The 20429-nt window shown below is 45.8% G+C and overlaps 1 long non-coding RNA gene across 1 annotated transcript in view; it reads right to left on the bottom strand.

Annotated features, from left to right (window-relative positions):
• Positions 1 to 1917, bottom strand: part of LOC123049774 (uncharacterized) — a 2733-nt gene extending 816 nt beyond the window's left edge. Inside the window, exons 1-2 of the long non-coding RNA XR_006423653.1 lie at positions 1455 to 1917; positions 428 to 578 (exon numbers count right to left, since the gene is read on the bottom strand). This is a non-coding gene — a long non-coding RNA (uncharacterized lncRNA). The remainder of the gene's footprint in view (positions 1 to 427; positions 579 to 1454) is intronic.
• Positions 1918 to 20429: the final 18512 nt, after the last annotated feature.

Below are 20429 nucleotides of genomic sequence, written 5' to 3'. Positions count from 1 at the left end.
TCACTGGATTACTACTTAGTTGAACAAACTTTCACCCGCTTCTTACATTAGATAAAGCAGGGATGGACTGTAACACGATGAAAACCAAAGTCACCTACTGCCTGCTATTGCTTGCTACTTGAGCAAAACATAAAAAATAATGTTCTGACTATATTCTTAGGGAACTCTGCACTTAGTAAGATCAGGATCTCCTGACTATAGTTTAACATACTTCAGTTTATCTTTTAAAAAATCATGCTGACGCTGATGCTTACTATAATTACCTTCCTTGGTGAAAAATATTTTCTGTAAAAAAATACCAACTGGCTTAAAAGACCAAGCATAATCATTTTAGGCTAGTTCTTATGATACGAGGTGCTGGAATGATTACATGTGGATCTTAATCTGACAAATATGACTACTGAGAAATAAAAAATATCTTCCTCACCTATGCCATGAATTAGTTATTGTGCAAACAGTTGCCGCCATAGTCATCCTTGCAGCAGTAACTGCGGCACAACACCTTGCAGGTTCCTACATTCCCCATGCTCGCCCATCTTTGTGTCACTATCATGCACCTCGCCCTTGCTGCCACAACCCTGAAATTCAGAAATAGCTGAGCCCAACAATGCAAATTTCTGTTAGAAAATTCAGAAGTACAAAACCCCTACAAAAATCAAAATTGACCTGACACCTATGCAGTAGTTTACAGTAACCAAATCAGACATATGGAGAATGCTCAAAGGTTGGCACTAACCCTGACCAAAAGATTAGCTTTGCATAAGTAAACCACCCTGCAAAATTTTGCCACTTGAACCTTCCAGTCATACAAATAATTTCACTACTCTTTAAAAGGTGGCTAACTCCATTTGGTCAGCTTGAAATCCAACAGATAACTAAGTACTTGGTCGGTTTCTCTATGAGATGAAACATTAAGCCTCATGGCCATCACCACATGTGCGTAAAGGAAGAAATAATTTATAGTTTTACCTCATAGCTAGAATGCACAATAGTTATGCACATATAAATGTCTAAAGTATGAAGGAATGATGATATGCATTGACAACCACATTGCAAAGATAATACTTTCACGCAAGTTAAACTATCCTGCAAACCAGCCACCAAATCACTTCAGTATGAACACAAAAATGACCAAACAACACATTAATTAAGTGAAAGCAATGATCTCACATTCGGTGGCTGTAACATTTTGGCGTAATACCTGCATGCTTTTTCCCCCCAAAAAATGGAGGGTTAGCAAAAAAGATTAAAACCTTAAAGTTTAAAAAGGATTTCACAAGAGCCTATTACAACAAGCAGAGGCCTAATTATAAGCTTCACAACTTGCAGATGGCAATGGGAAAAGAAAACACACTGATAACATGTTCAAAACCGTGAAATATGAAGCATGTTCCACTTCTTATGCAGTAGGTGGGCCGACACCATGCATGAGCAGAGCACAGCCAGCGGGATACCTGCGGAGGTCAGTGTCGGAGGAGACGGCGATGAGGAAGTGGAGGTGGTGGGAGTGGGAAGTACGGCTGCTGGATCAATAAAGGGTGGAGGTAGGAGAGGCGTTGTGGCACTAACGGCGCCGGCGGCGTACTTTGGTGGCTGGTAACAAAGGAGATGGGAGGAGTGGAGGGGATGACGAGGAGCACGGGGAGGTGGCGGTGATGGGAGTGCTCGAACTGCGGTGTTAGACGAGGACGCAGGAGAGGCGTCCGTAGACGGACGACATCGACGGCGTGCTTGCCGAGGTCGGCGTTGGAGGACACGGGCAAGGGGCAGAGATGACGTTGAGGTGGAGGTGCGTCATGGTGGTGGGTGGTGGGGCTGAGAAGCGTGAGAGGCGCAGGAGGTGGACGGCGCCAGCAGCAGCCGCCTCGCGCCCCCGCCAGATCGATTCCAGTGATGTCCGTCGGTGATTTGATTTGTTTCCAGATGGTTCCAGGAGTTGGGAGAGAGAAGCCTGAACAGGAAAGATGTGGTTGAGGGGTTATGTGCAAATGAGCAGCAGACTGATTTGTGTGCGTTAGATGCCGATCCGACGATCCTGAACGATGGATGGCAGACACACCATGGTCACCAACTCGGAATTTTATAGGAGTAGAGATTTTTTACTATTCTACTAGCGTATCCCCTGCCATGCAAGAGTTTTTGTCTTGGATAAGATTGGTTTCAGTCCTATGAAAACTATGGAGGTAAAGAGAGTTTACTTGAAGACCGAGCATGGTTATACTTTCGACGCAAAATTATACAATGCAGACACCTACTCAAAGCATGCGACCAATAGTGTTCTTATTGAACTACGGTCACATCTATTTAGGAAAGATGGTAAGATTTTTATTATTTGTCCTCAGTGCATGTTTTGCATACATTATTTTTTAAGCTAAACTTCATTGCTAAGTATGTTACTATACGATATTCTTCAACAGGGACTCCCGATGATAGTTGTGCCTCAGTGGATTGAGACTAAAGGTCGCATGTCAATGGTTAGCTTACGGCCAAGACATCCTACATCGCACATGAGTGCATTCAGGATTTCTAAAACCGAGGAATGCTTGATAGTGAAAGACTGGAGCAAAATTGTGAAGGATCGCAGAGAAGTACTAGGGGGCATCAATTAGAAGCGCAGCCTACGATTAGGAGATAGGTTCATCTGCATGCTCCAATATGATGAAGCAGGAGTGCTACACATGTTCTATGCTATTTTACTTGATAGAGATCAGCATGAGTGATTAGCTAGCTCGAATGTGTTTGAAGATGATGATGTGCTACACTATGACTATGATGATTAAACAGCTAGTGTTGGTGGTAATGACTATGATGATTATTATTAGCTAGTGTTGGTGGTGATTAGATAGCTACACTATGACAATGATGAATAAATAGTGGTAATGACTATGATGATTATTAGCTAGTGTTGTTGGTGATGATATGATGTAAGAGTTTTTATATTAACATGATGATGATGAGTTATTATATCATTGGGTGAAAGAATCGCAGATTATTTCAAGTAGATGGATCCTAAGTGATCAAGTCATGGATTATCGTGATAATCCATGACTTGATCACTTAGGATCCATCCACTTGAAATTAATACACGGTTCTTTCACCTAGTGATTTAATAACTCATTATGATGTAAAAACAATCTCTAAATTGCTATTGTATGAAAACTTGTATAAAGGTGTATGAATAATGACATAAAAAAGAATACCGAATAATAGTAGTAGCGCGGGCTTTGAGACGCGCTACTAGTAATTACCAGTAACGCCCGTTCCTCCACGCGCTACTCCTAAGTAGATATAGCAGTTGCCCGTGTCAACACACGCTACTACTAACCTTTAGCTGTAGCGCCGTAGCAGTTGCGTAGTTACCCGCGCTACTGATAGGCTAAAAACCTGCGCTACTGCTAGGCTTTTCCCTAGTAGTGTGGGTTCAATCTTACGGTGCTTGATCCCAGTGACAGAAGGGGAACCGACACGTATGTATCGTTGCTACTAAGGATAAAACGATGAGGTCCATCTCTACATAGATAGATCTTGTCTACATCATGTCATCCTTACTATTGCATTACTCAATTTCTTCATGAACTTAATACACTAGATGCATGCTGGATAGCGGTCGATGTGTTGAGTAATAGTAGTAGATGCAGGCAGGAGTCGGTCTACTAATCTTGGACGTGATGCCTATATAATGATCATTGCCTGGATATCGTCATGATTATTTGAAGTTCTATCAATTTCCCAACATTAATTTGTTTACCCACCGTTTGCTATTTTTCTCGAGAGAAGCCACTAGTGAAACCTACGGCCCCCGGGTCTCTTTCTCACATTATTTGCCTTTGTGATCTACTTTTCCTTTGCTTTTATTTTCAGATCTATTAAACCGAAAATACAAAAATACCTTGCTGCACTTTATTTTATTTGCGATCTATTTATTCAGTCTATTATAACTTTTTCCTGTTCACGAGCCAATTTCTGGCGCCGTTACCCGAAAGGGATTGACAACCCTTTAACACGTCGGGTTGCGAGTGGTTGTTATTTGTGTGCAGGTGCTATTTACGTTGTGTTGCTTGGTTCTCCTACTGGTTCGATAACCTTGGTTTCATCACTGAGGGAAATACCTACCATCACTGTGCTGCATCATCCCTTCCTCTTTGGGGAAATACCGACATAGTCCTAGCAGACATCAAGCAGCTATGTACTCTGATTCACACGTAGATCCCGCCACAACGCTTTGCTTGGAACTGCACCAACTAACAGCTCCACCATTCAATATAAATACGTATCCGGTTTGCGACTTAGAGTCATCCGAATCAGTGTCAAAGCTAGCATCGACGTAACCATTTACGACAAGCTCTTTGTCACCTCCGTAAACGAGAAATATATCCTTAGTACTTTTCAGGTATTTCAGGATGCACTACAAAAAAAGACACATCCCTGACATTTTGGGCCGAACGAAATTTTTTTCTGTCATACTTATTACACTTCTATGACGATAATTGTGACAAAACCCGGTATCATCATAGATGTGGTGGGCTCCTACTTTTATGACAAAAAATCATGACAGAAAATGGGCTTTTCGTCCAGGGCGGGCCGGAGACGCAGCTGCATGACATTCTTTGGGCCGTCCATGACGGGAAAAACTGTGGTAGAAGCGAGGGCTAGGAAAATATCGGGGTGTTCCCGGTTACGGTGTGTGGTCAGGGCCGAGCGATGCATGGAGGTTTGCGCGTTTCTCTCGTACACGCATGCGCGTGGGTGCGAGGCGTTGGGCTCTAACTGAACCCGAGCGATTGCACTTTAGGCTACACGTTACTGAACCCGAGCGATCGATCGATGGCTGTTAACTGAACCCGATTGAGCGATTCCTTCGCTACTGCTGCTAACTGAAGCCGATCGATACTGCCTCTGGATGAATAGTGAGCGTTGTTGGGCGAGATTGGATGAACAGTTCCCGGTGGGGGTGGATGAACATGACCCCGTGGTGTTGCCTCTGGATGAACAGGACCCCGATCGATTGAGCCGGTTGGGGCTGGATGAACAGGACCCCGTGGAGGGCTGGATGAACAGGACCACCCCGTGGAGGGCTGGATGAACAGTAGACGGTGGAGGGCTGGATGAACAGTAGCCCGTGGAGGGGTGGTTGAACAGGAGCCCATGGAGAGGGCTGGTTGAACAGTATCCGGTGGAGTAGCGCGCGGTGGAGGCTGGATGAACAGGAGCCCGTGGATGAACAGTCGCAGGTGGAGGCTAGAGGAGGTCGACAATGGATGAACAGTAGCCCGTGGAGGCTGGAGGAGGTCGACGGTGGAGATGAACAGTATCCCGTGGAGTCCCGTTTTGCGGTACGCCACACCCCTCCCGATGAACAGGACCCCCATTTCGACCGTCGCGCTCCAACACAAGTCCGTTTCCTCCGTTTTGCGGTACACCACACCCCTCCCGATGAACAGGACCCCGTTTCGACCGTAGGAGGTCCAACACAAGTCCGTTTCCTCCGTTTTGCGGTACGCCAGACCCCTCCCGATGAACAGGATCCCGTTTCGAACATGGCCGGTCGAACACAAGGCCGTTTCCTCCGTTCTGCGGTACGCCAGGCCTCGTTTCCATCGGCTGTTCCATCCAAGCCGGTTGGCTCCCACGCGTTCCGTTGCCTCCCGATGAACACGACGCATTCCGTTGCCTCCCCATGAACACGACGGCGACGCAGTTTCTCCGTTCCGACCCAGCCATGTACCGGAGCCCTGGCCGTACGTACGCGCGAGTAGGCATTCGAGACCCCGCCCGTATGTACGTACGTGGCAGTATTTACTTTCTTGCACCCTGGCCACTGTACGTACGTGTACATGCTACGTGCGCGCCTCTACTACGACACGTGCACGCCTCTACATCGACCAGTATGTACGTACACGTTCGCGACCAGAATGACAACGCTACGTACGCTTCGACCAGGTGTTTCCCGACTGTCAGACACTTCCTTGCGTGCGAAGATGTAGCTGGTGGGTCCCAGCAGTCAGAGAGGCGAATCGTTTTTTTTTTGCCCGGCGCACTTCCTTGCGTGCGAAGATGTAGCTGGTGGGTCCCAGCAGTCAGGGGGAAACGTTTTTTCATGAAATACGGTTGCCCGTCCGGTGGGTCCCTGCTGTCAGGTGGAGGAATCATTATATTCCGCGTAATAAGGAGGCACTTCCTTGCTGCGGCCGTGGACCCAGCTGTCAGACTCTCCACGTACAGTACTCTTCCGATGGAAGCCGGTCGTTGACCACATTGACCACGCCGCACCGAGAGCACCAAGGCGGTGGATGACGGTGAGGCCTAGGAAGGGGACGACGCGGAGCCGGGGAAGACGTGGCAGTGGATGCCCATGCGGAGAGGAGTATGATGGTTCACTGGTTCGGCTGCGGAGTGAGGCTGCCGTCGCCGCAGAATAACAGGGGGTGTGGGTGAGTAGAGGGATGGCCTGGCCAGCGGTGGGAGTAGTAGGGGGCGGTGAGGCCTCCGCGGCATCACAGCCGGCCACGGGAGGCAGGAGCACGCGACACGACCGACACTGGTTTGGGCGGCTGGAGCAAGAAGACCAGAGGTTGAAGATGCACTACGGCCGTTGGATGGACATCATACGGTCACTGGAGCTAGAATCATTCATATATTGACTAAGTTGACAAAGCCCTCCGTCCCCGTCAACTTAGTAGGCCCACAAGTCAGCCTCCCAGCATGGTGGGTCCCAGCTGGCAGGGGGGTATTCATTTTTTGTGCGCAATAAGGAGGCACTTCCTTGCGTGCGAACATATAGTTGGTGGGTCCGACCTGTGAACGAAGGGAACGTTTTATTCGTGAAATACAGAGGCCCTTCTGGCGGGTCCCAGATGTCAGGTGGAGGAATCATTATTTTGCATGTAATAAGGAGGCATTTCCTTGTGTGCGGCCGTGGACCCAGCTGTCAGCCTCTCCACGTACACTCCACTTCCGATGGATGTTGTTCATTGACCACGTTGAGCACGCCGCGCCGAGAGCACCAGGGCGGTGGACGGCGGCGAGGCCTACGAAGGGAACGACACAGGGCTGGGGAAGACACGGCAGTGGCTGCCCGCGCGGTGGAGAGTACAAGGGTTGAGTGGTTCGGCTGCCGTCGCCGGGAAATAATAGGAGGTGTGGGTGAGTAGAGGGATAGACAGGCCAGGGATGTGAGTGTATATGATGGGGCCGTGAGGCCTGCCCGGCAGCACAGCCGGCCATGATAGGCGGGAGCAGGCGGTTCCGACGCCGCTAGTTTGGGCGGCTGGGGCAGGAAGATCAGAGACTGAAGAAGCACGATTGCCGTTAGATTGACATCTAACGGTCTGACGCTGGAAGAGTCGATTGTTGACTAAGTTTCTTTTTCGAGAAACCTTGTGTACGCATGAACTTAGTAGGCCCACAAGTCAGCCTCCAAATCTGTGGCAGACAACATAGAGCCCATTTGCTATTTTTTAATAATTTGTAGCCCATTTGCTAATTCTTATGTAATTTATTACAACCCATTTTCTGCCCAGGACCACGGTCAAAAAGTTCAACATTATTTTGCATATTTCGGTGGAGTCCGAACTTTTATAATCCCGAAATGATAAACATTTTTTTAAGAACTTATTGATTTGCTGAAAAAATCATTTTGTTTTTGTAAGCAAATAAGACGTGGGACAATTGAGTTGGTTTAAGGGAAAACAACAACAAAAATAAGGATGTAAATATGAAAAGGGAATTTTATGTATTTTCGATATAATGATACGTGTATATGAACTAGTAAAACTATAGGTAGAGATTAGAAAACGGATGTAGGACATGCGTTTCAAGAGGAAAATAGAACTGGGCTGTGTGTTTGATTTAGTAAAAAAACTACCTGCGGATGTTGTAAGAAAAAATATATCTAACGCTGGCGGGCCAGAGGCCAGTAGATACCTGCTGAATCTTTGTGCCCCGTTTTCGTCATGGGTTGGGCCTGTAAAAAAAAAACCAAGCCTGGGCAGTCTATAGCCCAGTTGAAAGTTGCTCGACCTGAAAAAACAATATACGTGCTCAATAAACGAGAGCATTCTGCAAGTACAGACTGATAACTGGGATGCTACAGGGATATTGTTTTTTCATCGTGATAATAAGTGCATGCACTTGTTTCGAAAAATTTGGAGAACTGGGAATTCAAACGACAGGTGCTTATGCTACCCATCAAATAAAAATCAGGTGCCTGAAAATTCGTTTCGAAACAAATGATTCAGCTTTATATCCACGTCGACCCTCGGCATGATGGTTGGAAGCAAATGCCAAGTTCATACCAAAAGATCGTTAACAACAATACCAACTTGCGGACGACAAGGTAGTACAAGTACCAAGACCAAACTAACTAATAATCTTTTTACTCCTGGCCCTAGTGTTCGTCTGGTAGAAAATCTTGCAGAGGACCAGCTCCCGCTCCTTCTCTTGGTCCAGGTCCCCGAGGTGGTACTGGTGCATCACCCAGTTGGTCCTCTGCTGGTCGAAGTTCTTGTTGGTGTGCAGCACCAGAACCTTTTTGATGCCCATCTGCCGGCCATTGACCATCCCCGGCAAGGTATTGCCGGTGTTGTGCCACATCGCGTGCATGCCGCACTCCGACTGCATCTTGCGACGCGTCCACGTGCCCCTTTTGAACGCCCTGGAATTGCACTTGAAGAAATGCTTGCTTAGGCCACTCAGTGTGATACCTGCAGTATTGTCGAATACAGGTTTTAGTGTACGTAGTTGGCATTTTCATAACATCTTTGGCATGTTGCAGTCACTTGTTTCACTTTTTATTAACTGTCAAATTGTAATTGCTTCACCAGGTCTGCGTCTAAAAAGAAAAATAGAGTTATAAACAAAGGAATATGTTTGTGCAAGTAGACGGCCGATCGGTGTCTTACCTGGAGGTTTCTCAGGATGGGTGTAGCATATGCCGTGCTCGCTATCGATGGTTGGTATGAACAAATCGATGAGAGGGTGAGGTCTCGCGTTGTCAGCACTCACTTTGGCCTTAAGGTGCTCGATCAGCTCCTGGTCCGTGGGATCGAACTTGACGCCAACCGGCAGCACCGGCCAATCCTTCTTTGACTTGCATCGTTTAATTCCAGTTATATGGTACTCAATGTATGATCAATCGACTGTTTTAAGTGAATGATGAAAGATTTCGACAGATAAGTGGTACTCCAAATCTGAAGTCCAGAATACCTGAAAATGCCGCCGGGATTCTTGTGTCATCTCACGCGCAGCGTGTTTTCACGTCAATTCAATGTGTGGACATGATGAATAATTTGACCGACGTATACTAGTACTGCTACTGTACTACTTACTAGTCGTATTTAGTGTCACATTTTAACCATAGGTTTAACTAACAAGTACGCACTTGAAGCCTAATTGATATATATATATACATATATATACTACACAGCATCTCCATCATCATTATCAGTACATCCTGCGCAGGTGAGTTAGGATGCACTTGATCGCAGAAAGGTATCTATCCTTCAAACTTGAGGAGTGCTTCAAACTAAATACGGTACATAATATCCAACAAAAGAGGGTCGTGCTACAGCAGCAGAATACATGGCTCAGTCTAGATATCAGTACGAATCAAGTTGTGCATATTTGCTATTGGCATGAACCACATTGCCGCGTGTCGGGTTTGCAAAAGCCATCCATCGCATGGAAGCTTGATGCCTTTCACACACTGAAGATTATCTGGCAACAAGCTGTGTCGACGAATCTCTGGATATGGTGATTCATGAAACCCATGGTATGATGTGTAAACACAGTCCCCCTGGCGAATGGAAGTTGCATAGCACGGTAATCATCGCCGTTGATATGATCGATGATTGGTTGGATGATCGGATAATTGAGCCCGAGGAACATGGAGTGGTTGCCGAGGCTGTAAACCCGCCTCCAGTTGAATACGCCTGGCTCAACGGAGCTGGGATCTTTCTCGAACACGATGCAGCCGTAGCCATCAATGTCACGAACGCCCCAGGCATTGTACTGCATGTGGTTTTATGTAATGGTTTGGTCAATTTGGTACATGCAAATGAGCATCAAATGACCGCCGTCAGCTGAACAAGCGATAAACCACCACCCATCGGCTAGTATGATTCCAGGTCCTGGAATCATGAAGGCCAGCGCATTTGCGTCTGCTGCAACAATTCAAATTGGAGACCAAAAGGACAAAAATAAACAATCATGTTCAGAGTAGGTGTGGAATTAAGATTATTATAACAGTGACACATATCATAGACAGAGAATTGCAATGTTGTGGTCATAATCATACCCCAAGTTAAAAAAATAAGCCAATGGCTTTCATATTCTAGCAATATGTCATGGTTCAAACATCATGTAACAATGAGAGGAAAACAGCTATGACAGAGCCTAATCATATTCTACCATAGCACTTACTACTACTATTCTCATATCAACTCTAAGCAATAACATGCGTTGTTACAAAAATCTTGGAAATGAGAGTAACATATAGCAATCATGATGTTATGCTCATAATATCTATTCTAACAATCATTAGATGCCAATTGTTCTCATATCAACTCTAACAATAACATGTGTGGTCATAAAACTCTAGGAAATGAGAGGAACATATAGCAATGATGTGGTTATAGACATACTATCTATTCTAAATTTGTAACAATGAACAGGCAGTTGTATTCATAAGGTAAAGATGAGATGAGATAGTACAATTACACGACAATAGATTCCACCAGTATAGGCAGCCAATCTGTGCGTCGACCGCGTAAACGATGCCATCGTGCACTATAGCATCAGACAGAAATGTTGCTTCAACAGGATTGACAATGAGCCATAACCATGTATGGTGACCGGATTCCAGATAGACTAATGCCATGTTGAACAAGGCAATGAGCTTGTAATCCATGTAGTCTTCTGATGGTGTGGGCACTTCGCAGATTACAACTTTCAGCAAACAGAGGTCGAGCCAAAAGCTTGACGTGTCTCGTGCGTAGTAGGCAGGCGTGTCCGGCGGGCCGCGAGGCTCGATGGCGGCGGTATCCAACGATGGAAGGGTGATCTCTCGCTGGGTGTAGATATCCACGAGACGCCATGAACTACCGGATTGGTGGATGAGGACGATCCAGTTGGCCTTCATGCCCGCCCAGTAGTGGCCGCGCATGAAGGACAGGTGGACGGGTAGTGGTAGCATGTCGAGGGTCACCACGGCAACCTCCGTAGGATCGTCAAGTCGGTGTCTGGGCCACCTGCGAGGATCGGGTATCAACAAGCAGGGTGTCTTGAAAAGAGCCGGCCGGTTGCAGACGAGTAGACGGTACAAAGACACCGAGCATGCGGCCAGACGGACGGTGCCGAGTAGGTCCATACGATTACAGATCTGCTCCAAGAGAACATCGGGGAGGGAATTCCAATCGTGGCTCTGCGTGTTAGTCGGTTCAGCCATTGGGGTTTTCGGTGCCTGCGAGCCGGCAGGGAAGTGGATTCGGGCAGGCGAGTGAAGAAGCTTCTCCTCGTGTGGCCGAGCAGTGAGCAGGGGGATATGGTACGCGTGAGCTAGAAGATAGCCCGGGTGGGCGAGCAGTGAGCGGGGGGAAATGGTGTGCGGCCGACGATGGGGAAGAGATGAGGAAGAAGAAGAGAGGAGGAAAAAGAGTTGAAGACAGGGAAGAAAGTGCATTAAATCTCAATTCTACTAGTACTACTACCAGGATATACCGTCCTTCGGAGTGTAAATAGTTACACTGATGACATGTGGGTCTACCACAAGAGGGCCCATATGTCAGTTAATGGAGGACAGAAGCATGCTCTACTGGTAAACATGATGCCAATACTGGGTAAGGCCGATTTAGTAACACCAACACGCTGGTTCAGCTTATTAATTAAGTGTCCCATCTGCTGCTGCGTGTATTGTCACTTCACTGCAAAGACTAGTTGAATAGTTCTCTCTGACCGAGATGGGGAATAATGGATCGCGAAGACTTCCTTTCTACATTATCCCTATGCCTCTACGATCACTTCACTCATTTTGCTCCGTACATAGTCAATTGTTGAAATCTCTAGAAAGACAAATACTCCGTATTTGGGAACAGAGGGAGGATTTTACTCCGTATTTGGGAACAGAGGGAGTATCACCATATGGAGGGAACAGAGGAAGCTTGAAATATGAACATGTCAATGGGAGGGAGTAAGCCCCATGCATGCATGCAACTTGCAACACTCACACGTACACATGGACACACGCAACACTCACGCACCCATGCGGCACACAGCACACGACGCAACAAACACGCTCACGCTCAAGTGCTCAACCTACTCCCTACGTCCGTGAAAGACTGTACATTTAGAGATTTACACATTGACCAGGGCATAATTAACGCCCAAAAGTAGCAGACTTATGTGTGCATGCGACCATTGAGAGAAGAAGATTAAATGAAGGTCGTTGCATGCTGTAATTAAGGATAGACATGTAGCCTATACCTAGAGCACAAGTTGGTGCATTAGTCAATCAATATCGATGTAGATTAAAGGCTAAATGCATTGGAAGTGTAGATGTACTACACACTTTGTTTTTTAGCTGATTTCTTTGCTCTGCCAACTGACAGGTGGGACCCAGAAACCAGGTGACAATTTAACTAGTCAACAAAGTGCCATGTCGACTATGTGGCCGGTCAGTAGGGTGCAATACGGTGCTCTACGGTGAGCTAGTGATCGTATAATCACCACAAAACTATATATAGTGACCGTAAAGAGCGTATTGTTACATACGTTGACCGCCAGTGTATTTTTTCTCGTTTCAAATTAAGCCATATTAACCTAAAAGGATGCAGTATGGACTAGTACTAGTACTTCTTTGATATGTCCCGTCAACTCGCCGAACGAGGAGAAGCTTGCTTACTACGCCTCTCCCTCGCCCACGCGTGCGGTGGTTTGTAGGACGAGGAGAGGGTTTTGACTACAGTGCCCTCTCCCTCTCCCTCTCCCTCTCCCTCTCCCTCGCCCTCGCTCTTGCGGTGGACGTGCATCAGTTCAATTGGTGTCAGATTGCCAGAAGCATATTGTACTGTAGTATCATCATTGTTGGACCTTCCGAAGAGGCGAAGAGCCAAGTGCAAGGTTCACACGAGTACGAACTGTTGAACCTCCCGAAGAGGCAAAGAGCCAAGCGCAAGGTTTTATAGGAGTTGTCGACCTAGTAGGAGTGTACTACAACTATAGCGAACGATGCTACTGTATGATGCCGCCACGTCACGTATATCCAAAGCTGTGCCACCTTTTTTTTCTCAAAGAGCATGTTGGAGCCCGTGCAACAACCACACAAGTTGCACGTACACATAACACATTTACTAGTAACAAATTCTAAAGGACAAATGCTAGTATGCCACACAAGTTCATCTCCAATTCATGTGATAAATTTGTGCACGACTAATCTACATATACAACGCTACTGTTCACAATTTACCGTTCTCCACTTACACGTTATAGATGGGCTACATGTCCTCCTCCAGGTTCCAGTCCCAGGTGTTCTTCATGGATGACATGATCCATAGCAGTGGGCAACGGGAATCATTGTCGCAGCTTTCTAGTCCGGTTCCACACGATGGAGACTCATTCAAGCTGAAGCGGCATAAATCAGGGATAGCATGTCCCAGCAAGTCGTTCATCCGGCGGTGCGCACAGAAGACACAACCATGCTTCATGAACGACAGGCCTTCCATGTCGTGCATGGAAGGTGGCATCCACTTCACAATGGGGTAGCTGTCCCCAATGAAAAGCGAGTACTCTCCAAGAGTGTTCATCGGCACCCACGTAGCATCACGGGCGTCGAACTCGACGCCGTTCATCCGGTACACGCGGCATCTCAGATCTGGACACATGGTGACGTACATAGTCAAGGTCCATGCATGATAATGTTGTGCTCAAATATGGCGGTCAGTAATACTGTGCAGCAAATAGTACTACTCCGGTATAGAGGAAGTAAAATAACCGGCTTATTATATATAGCCACTCTTGGCTACATGGATGAGATAGTAAGACATGGAAAAACAAAAATGGTGGCAACTAGTGGGTTCAAGTCTTCAAGGGCCTAGCTAGCTATACGCATCCTCCAAGGTAAAAAGTACTACCAGTACGTAAGTAGAGTACTAGTACAACAATGAAAGAGAAGGCGAGAGGGTTAAAAATGGAATACCTGGGTACATGGTGACGGTCCGATCATGGTAGATTGTGTGACCATGTTGCACATCAATGGTACCATGGGTAACGACTGCTAAGATAGTTGATCCCAATATGCCAAAGTCAGCTACAAGGTTCCAGGTTAGACCGAATCGCAGATGCAAATGCACATCCAGGATCGGCGATCTTATTTTGATAGCGGGATGACTGGTCCCTGCAAAATAATGGAGTATCGTTAGGGATGCAAATGATGGTTTGTGCATTCCATTTGTAATCTCCCTTACCGTAGGATGGCAACTAGATGAAACAAGTCCCCTGGCTTGTCACCACGAAGATGCGGCCTAGAGGGCGCATGGCGTCTTCGAACGTGTAGGGGTACAAATCTGCCGCCGCCAACATGCGCCAGCCTCTGCCGTTACTGCCTCTTGCATTGATGGCAATCCTTATATCGAACACCGTGATGAGATAGTAATCATCGTAGCCGCGTCGCTTTCTCGGCAGGTCCGCAATTGGTATCTTCTTCAATCTCATGTAGGCATGATCATACGTATTCAAGCCCAGCCAGTCCGGAAGGCCGATCCCGATGGTGGAGGAGGGGTCTACCGGAACGGCCGCACTGCTTTGGATGTTGTGCAAAATGATGGTGGTATCCGGCCGGAGGTATGCAAGCCAATCTTTGTTGGCACCGACCCAGACCTATATATAAGATGGTGGGCAGTGGAGAAATTATGGGATGGAAATGGAATAACTAAGTACTACATGATCAAACTCCATTACTGACCTGCTCATCGGACAAAATCCGACTACCTCTCAACGTCGGCAAATCTAGCGGAGTCAACGTGCAACCATGGCCAGGGAGCGATGGACTGTTCGAAGGATTGTCCCATAGAAGAACCTTCTCCTCGAGGACGCATGGAAGACCAACAAGCATGGCCTTTTCCCAAGCCTTTTTAAGCACTGTCTTGAAAAAGTTGGTGCAGGAAGCACCGAGTCTTGCGGCGGTGAGGACGTCGGAGCGGCGTGCGATTTCTCCCAGAGGATCGTCGTCCAAGGTCTCCCAGCCCCGACGAGGAGGAGAACCGCCTGGCGAAACCATGGGAGCAGCGACGAACTGCCTTCTCTTCGGGGGGAGGGGAACTGGTGAGGAGGAGATAATAGCGTAGTAACCGCAGGGCCTCGTCCCTTCCAATTATAGATCGTTCCTTAGCGAAGGGGTGAGGCTAATATTTACTACTAGTACTAGCATTATGGGACGTTATGGGATTGCATTATACTGTAAATAATAGCACTATTAAGAAATTTTTGGCACTAGCTAGTAGTATTTGGCGTGGATTAAGAAATTTTGGGTATGTTTTTGCTATTTTTTGTACACGCCAACTAGTGTCCAAAAACGTCTTACATTATGTGACGAAGGAGTACGTACTCGTACTGTAGCAGTACTAGTACTACTTTCCCAACTAGTAGTGTGATGTACTGTACTTCTAGTATAGTGCACCAGTTTTGAACTCTTGAATCTCAGGGCCAAGGAGCTACAGTTGAAAGTGGAGGGTACTACTGTTCTCTAGAACCATCGCTGTACTATCAATACAGGGAAAGTACACCTGCGTAGTGGCCTAGTGGGCACTCTCGGTACTCTATTCAGCCGCTCCTCTCACACACACACTAGCAGCCTGTTTATCAGCGACGGTTACTGCAGGGGCAGAACATTTGAGTTATTTGATACAGCGAGACTAGGCTTTTCGCTTCCATTTGTGGAGGTGTAATGGATCTCATCAAACTTTGTTAGTAGTTCCTTCTTTATGAATGAGATGAATCAAAGCTTTTGCCTCCGTTTAAAAAAAACATGTCAAGAGGAATTTCTTTTATAGTAGAGCCGATAATGGAGTGAAGTCCATGCGTGCAACGCCACAAGCTATCACTACAGAAAAATACACTTCCCTGATGATACGTGTTTGTCACAGTAGGTCGCGTTTTTTGTCATGCATGTACATCCATGACAAATTTATGACAGAATCAAGATAGTCATACCTGTGCTGTCATAGAAGTGTTCCATGACATTACCAAAATTATCATCACGGAAGTGTCCACTTCCATGACGATAAATCGCGCGTCACAGAAGTGCTTTCGTCAAGGGTGACCGACACGTGGCATCCATCGTAACGGAACGCCATTAAGCTATCGGGTCCGGTTTTGGATCCGATAACCCGTTAACAGCCACGACCAATGGGGATTTTTCACGTGTGAAATCATCATTGGCTGGAGGAAACACGTGTTGGCTCACCGTTGCGACAAATGTCATCCACTCATTGGACCCAAAGCGCCTACGATACGTCGACACGTGGCACGGCCCAACAGAGGCCCATTCCTGTGAAAAGGTCGGCCCATTTGACTTGGTCAAAAGATGGCGGGCCGGCCCTTGGCAAGCCTGTTAACGGCCTATTCGCATATAGCCCATTTACAGCCCGCTAACCCACGACCCGTTTACAGCCTAACCGAATTAGGCCCAGTAGCGTCATCTGGGCCGTCCAATATAATTCCAGCCTGTTTTAACTTCTGGCCCATGTATGGCCCATGACGTCTTTCGGCCCATATGAGGCCCTTATTACTCCCGGCCCATTAACGGCCCGTGGTAAAACTGGCCCGTAATGAACAGTGTATCACTTTATACCCATTAACGGCCCGTGGTGAAACTGGCCCGTAATGAATAGTGTATCACTTTATACCCATTAACGGCCCATTATTCCATTGGGCTGTTTCCAGCCCATGTTATCTTTCAGCCTTCTCAGGGCCCATTTATTCTTGGGCTCATTTCCAGCATTCAGTTACTTACGGCCCGTTACTGTCATTTTCTGCTTGTGGGCCAAATTCAGCCCGTGCTTACAGTCAGCCCGTTTGTGGCCCGTTAATACGTTGGGCTGTTTTCATAGCGTCATCAAATACAACCGATTAAAGACGGCCCATTATAGTCGGCCCATGAACGGACGATTCCAACTCTAGCCCGTTTACGGCCATAAAGCGGTATGTTATTGGCCCATGTTTGGGCAATCGATCATATGGCCCGTAGAAGGCCCATTGATAATACGGCCCGTAGACGGCCCATTGATGATATGGCCCATAGAAGGCCCATTGTTTCTACGCCCCATAGAAGGCCCATTGTTTCTACGGCCCGTAGAAGGCCCAGTGTCACTACAGTAAATATGTAGCCCATGGTTATTGTGGCCTAGTTTTAAAAAAAGGTTATTGCGGCCACTAGCAAACCGCGGAGAAAGAACAGCACTGACTACAAGCAAACAAATAAACAAGACAACAAGGAAAGAAATAAGCAAGCAACTTACGCTAGGCTATCACGGCTATTACACATATTACATCCACTGGGCATCAAAGTTCGCCACCAGTACAAATATAGGGAACAAAGCAGCATATCATATACACTGGTTGTCAAAGTTGGCGAGAAGTGCAAATAAACGCCGCAGCAAAACATGTCCAGAACTGAAACCACTTCAGAAGATCTCAAGAAACAATATCCTGGGTACCCATAATGCTGGCAAGATGCTTAGCAAGCTTATTAACTTTCTCTTGTTTGGCGCTTAAATCCTCCAGCGCTTACTCTTTCACCAGAAAGTATGCATCTGAATTCTGCAGGGACTTCCTTAGTCCTTCAGCATCCTGTCGCAACACATCTGATCGATGTCTTTCAACTTGAAGCCGAGACTCACGAAGACGAATTGATTCAGGTAGCGAGTTCGAAGAGCTTGTGCCAGCAGTAGTGGCCAGTAACTCGAACACTACATCAAGAAAGGTCTTCTGGGTTCTCTCACTGTCGTCAAGGTAGTTTTTATCAGCTTTCTTGGAGACCAACAGGGATGTCTCACTATCTTGAACCTTATCTGCATTACTTCCTTCACCATTGCATAACGGCGTACTGTTCTCCAATATTTTGTCCGCATTCTAAAAGAGAAACAAGCAGACACGTCACAGGTTTACCATGTTGTATTATAAACTCATTTTGGTAAATCAGTTCAGTAGTAAAGTGCACAGGATAACAGCATGAAACAAACATATATCTATGTACCATGGTCACTTTATGTTCTATATCATTCTAGTTTTTGTTGCCAAATCAAGATGGAGACACAGTTCAAATAATATTTGTTCAAGACAAAGCAGAATAGACAGAATATAAGTGGGAAACTATAGAGACACTTGTAATGTGCATGACATGAGAACATAACTGTTTATTCAATTGAAACTGAAGTCAATATAGAGCAAGTTACAACAGCAAACCAGTTAAAGAAACAAGTTTAGAACATACCTGTTGCGCCATTGGAGTTTCAATTCCATCCTTCAAATTTGAAAATAGTTGGTCTGAGTAAATACAGTGATGCAAGAGCAAAGGAGTATGAACCATAGCTATAGAACCTGACCTGAGAACAATTCTTCTTCTTCTTTAAGCGTTGAGTTGGGATTCAGAGTGGTGGTCCTCGTGCTTTGGGCACTGAAGTTCCCTTACTAACTGCTCGTGTTTGGGTGCTTTGTGGTGGAGACGGTGCTGTGTCAACTGGAACTGAGTTACTATCTGTTGGGGTTGGGGTTAGAAGGGGTGTAGTTGGTTCTCCCTTAGAGAGTCTGGGTTATGTGTGGTGGAACTGGTTCTTGGGCAAGTTCAACCGTGGTTCTATCTGCATCAACTGGTAGCACTATCTTTTCTGAAGACCGTGTTGTTACTCCCTTAGATACTGCCATCACCCTCTCCAATTCAAATAGCTAATAAACAAGAAAAGTAATTGAATGTACAGACATTGTATGATAGACAGGTGCAATGGATAGTGGGGAATAAAAGAGGGCATGAAATAATTCACATTTATGTTGTCTAACCAAACAGGATAGCATGACACAATTTCACATATATGATGGCTAACTAAACAGGATAGCATGATACAATTTCACATTATGATGGCTAACTAAAAAAGATGGAAAGACATAGTTGAAAATATGATGACTATGTAAACAGGATGACATGATATAACTATATAATGTGTTTATTAAATAGGTTGGCATGCCATAATTCACATATATGCCGCCTATGGAAACATGGTAGCATGATATAATTCCCAGATAGAATGACATAAGTCAAAATATGATGACTGTAAACACTAAACAGGATGAGATGATATAACCATGTGATGTCTTTATTAAATGGGTTGCCATGCCATAATTCAGATAGATGTTGTGTATGTAAACATGATGGCATGATATAATTCAAATATATGATTTATATAGTAAGCAAGTAAGCAGATGGCAATCCATATATGATGTAAAAACTAAGCAATGCAAGACAACATGCATGACATGGGTAATATAACCCTGCCAAGTTTGAGCATAGACCTCGGGGGGAAATAGGACTGGTCATCAGTCTTTGAATCCTCCTCTGAGGAGCTCTGTGTATCCAGCAAGATGTCTGCTTCAGCAGGTAGCATTGTCTGCTCTGAATACCTTGTTTTCACTCCAGACACTTCCATCACCACTTCAAATGGCTGATGCACAGGAAGAGTAGTTGAATATACAAACGTTGTCGACAAATGGAACACGTAATACAAAAAAATGATAGGATGATATAATTCACATACATGATGATTGGCTGAACAGCATGGCATTGCATAATTCACATATATAATGCCTTTGCAACAAGATAGCATTGCATAATTCACATATATAATGTCTTGCAACAAGATGGCAATGCATAATTCACATATATGGTAATTAGACACTAAACAGGTGGCATTCACACAAAGCATGTTTAAACTAATCAAATGACATCGCAATGCAAGACACCATACGCACGATATGAGCAACATAACCCTGCCAAGTTAATTAGAGCATACACCTCGGGGGGAATAGGACTGGTCATCTTTCTCTGAATCCTCCTCTGAGGAGCTATCTGTAACCAGCGAGATATGCGCTTCGTCAGATAGCATAGTCTGCTCTGAAGACCTTGTTTTCACTCCAAAATTTTCCATCACCGTGTCAAATGGCTGATGCACACGAAGAGTAGTTGAATGTACTAACATTGTTGACAAATGTAATACGTAACGGAAAAAAAGGATGGCCTGATATAATTCACATATAAGATGACTGGCTAAGCAGGATGGCATTGCAAAATTCACATATATGATGCCTGGCTAAACAAGATGGCACTGCATAATTCACATAAACGATGAATAAACTAACAGATGGCATTCACACAAAGCTTGTCTAAACTA

Source organism: Triticum aestivum, chromosome 2D (assembly GCF_018294505.1).
Source record: "Triticum aestivum cultivar Chinese Spring chromosome 2D, IWGSC CS RefSeq v2.1, whole genome shotgun sequence".
Classification (NCBI taxonomy): Eukaryota; Viridiplantae; Streptophyta; class Magnoliopsida; order Poales; family Poaceae; genus Triticum; species Triticum aestivum.
Note: the sequence above shows the minus strand (reverse complement) of the source record. Positions and strands in the feature narration are given on the sequence as shown.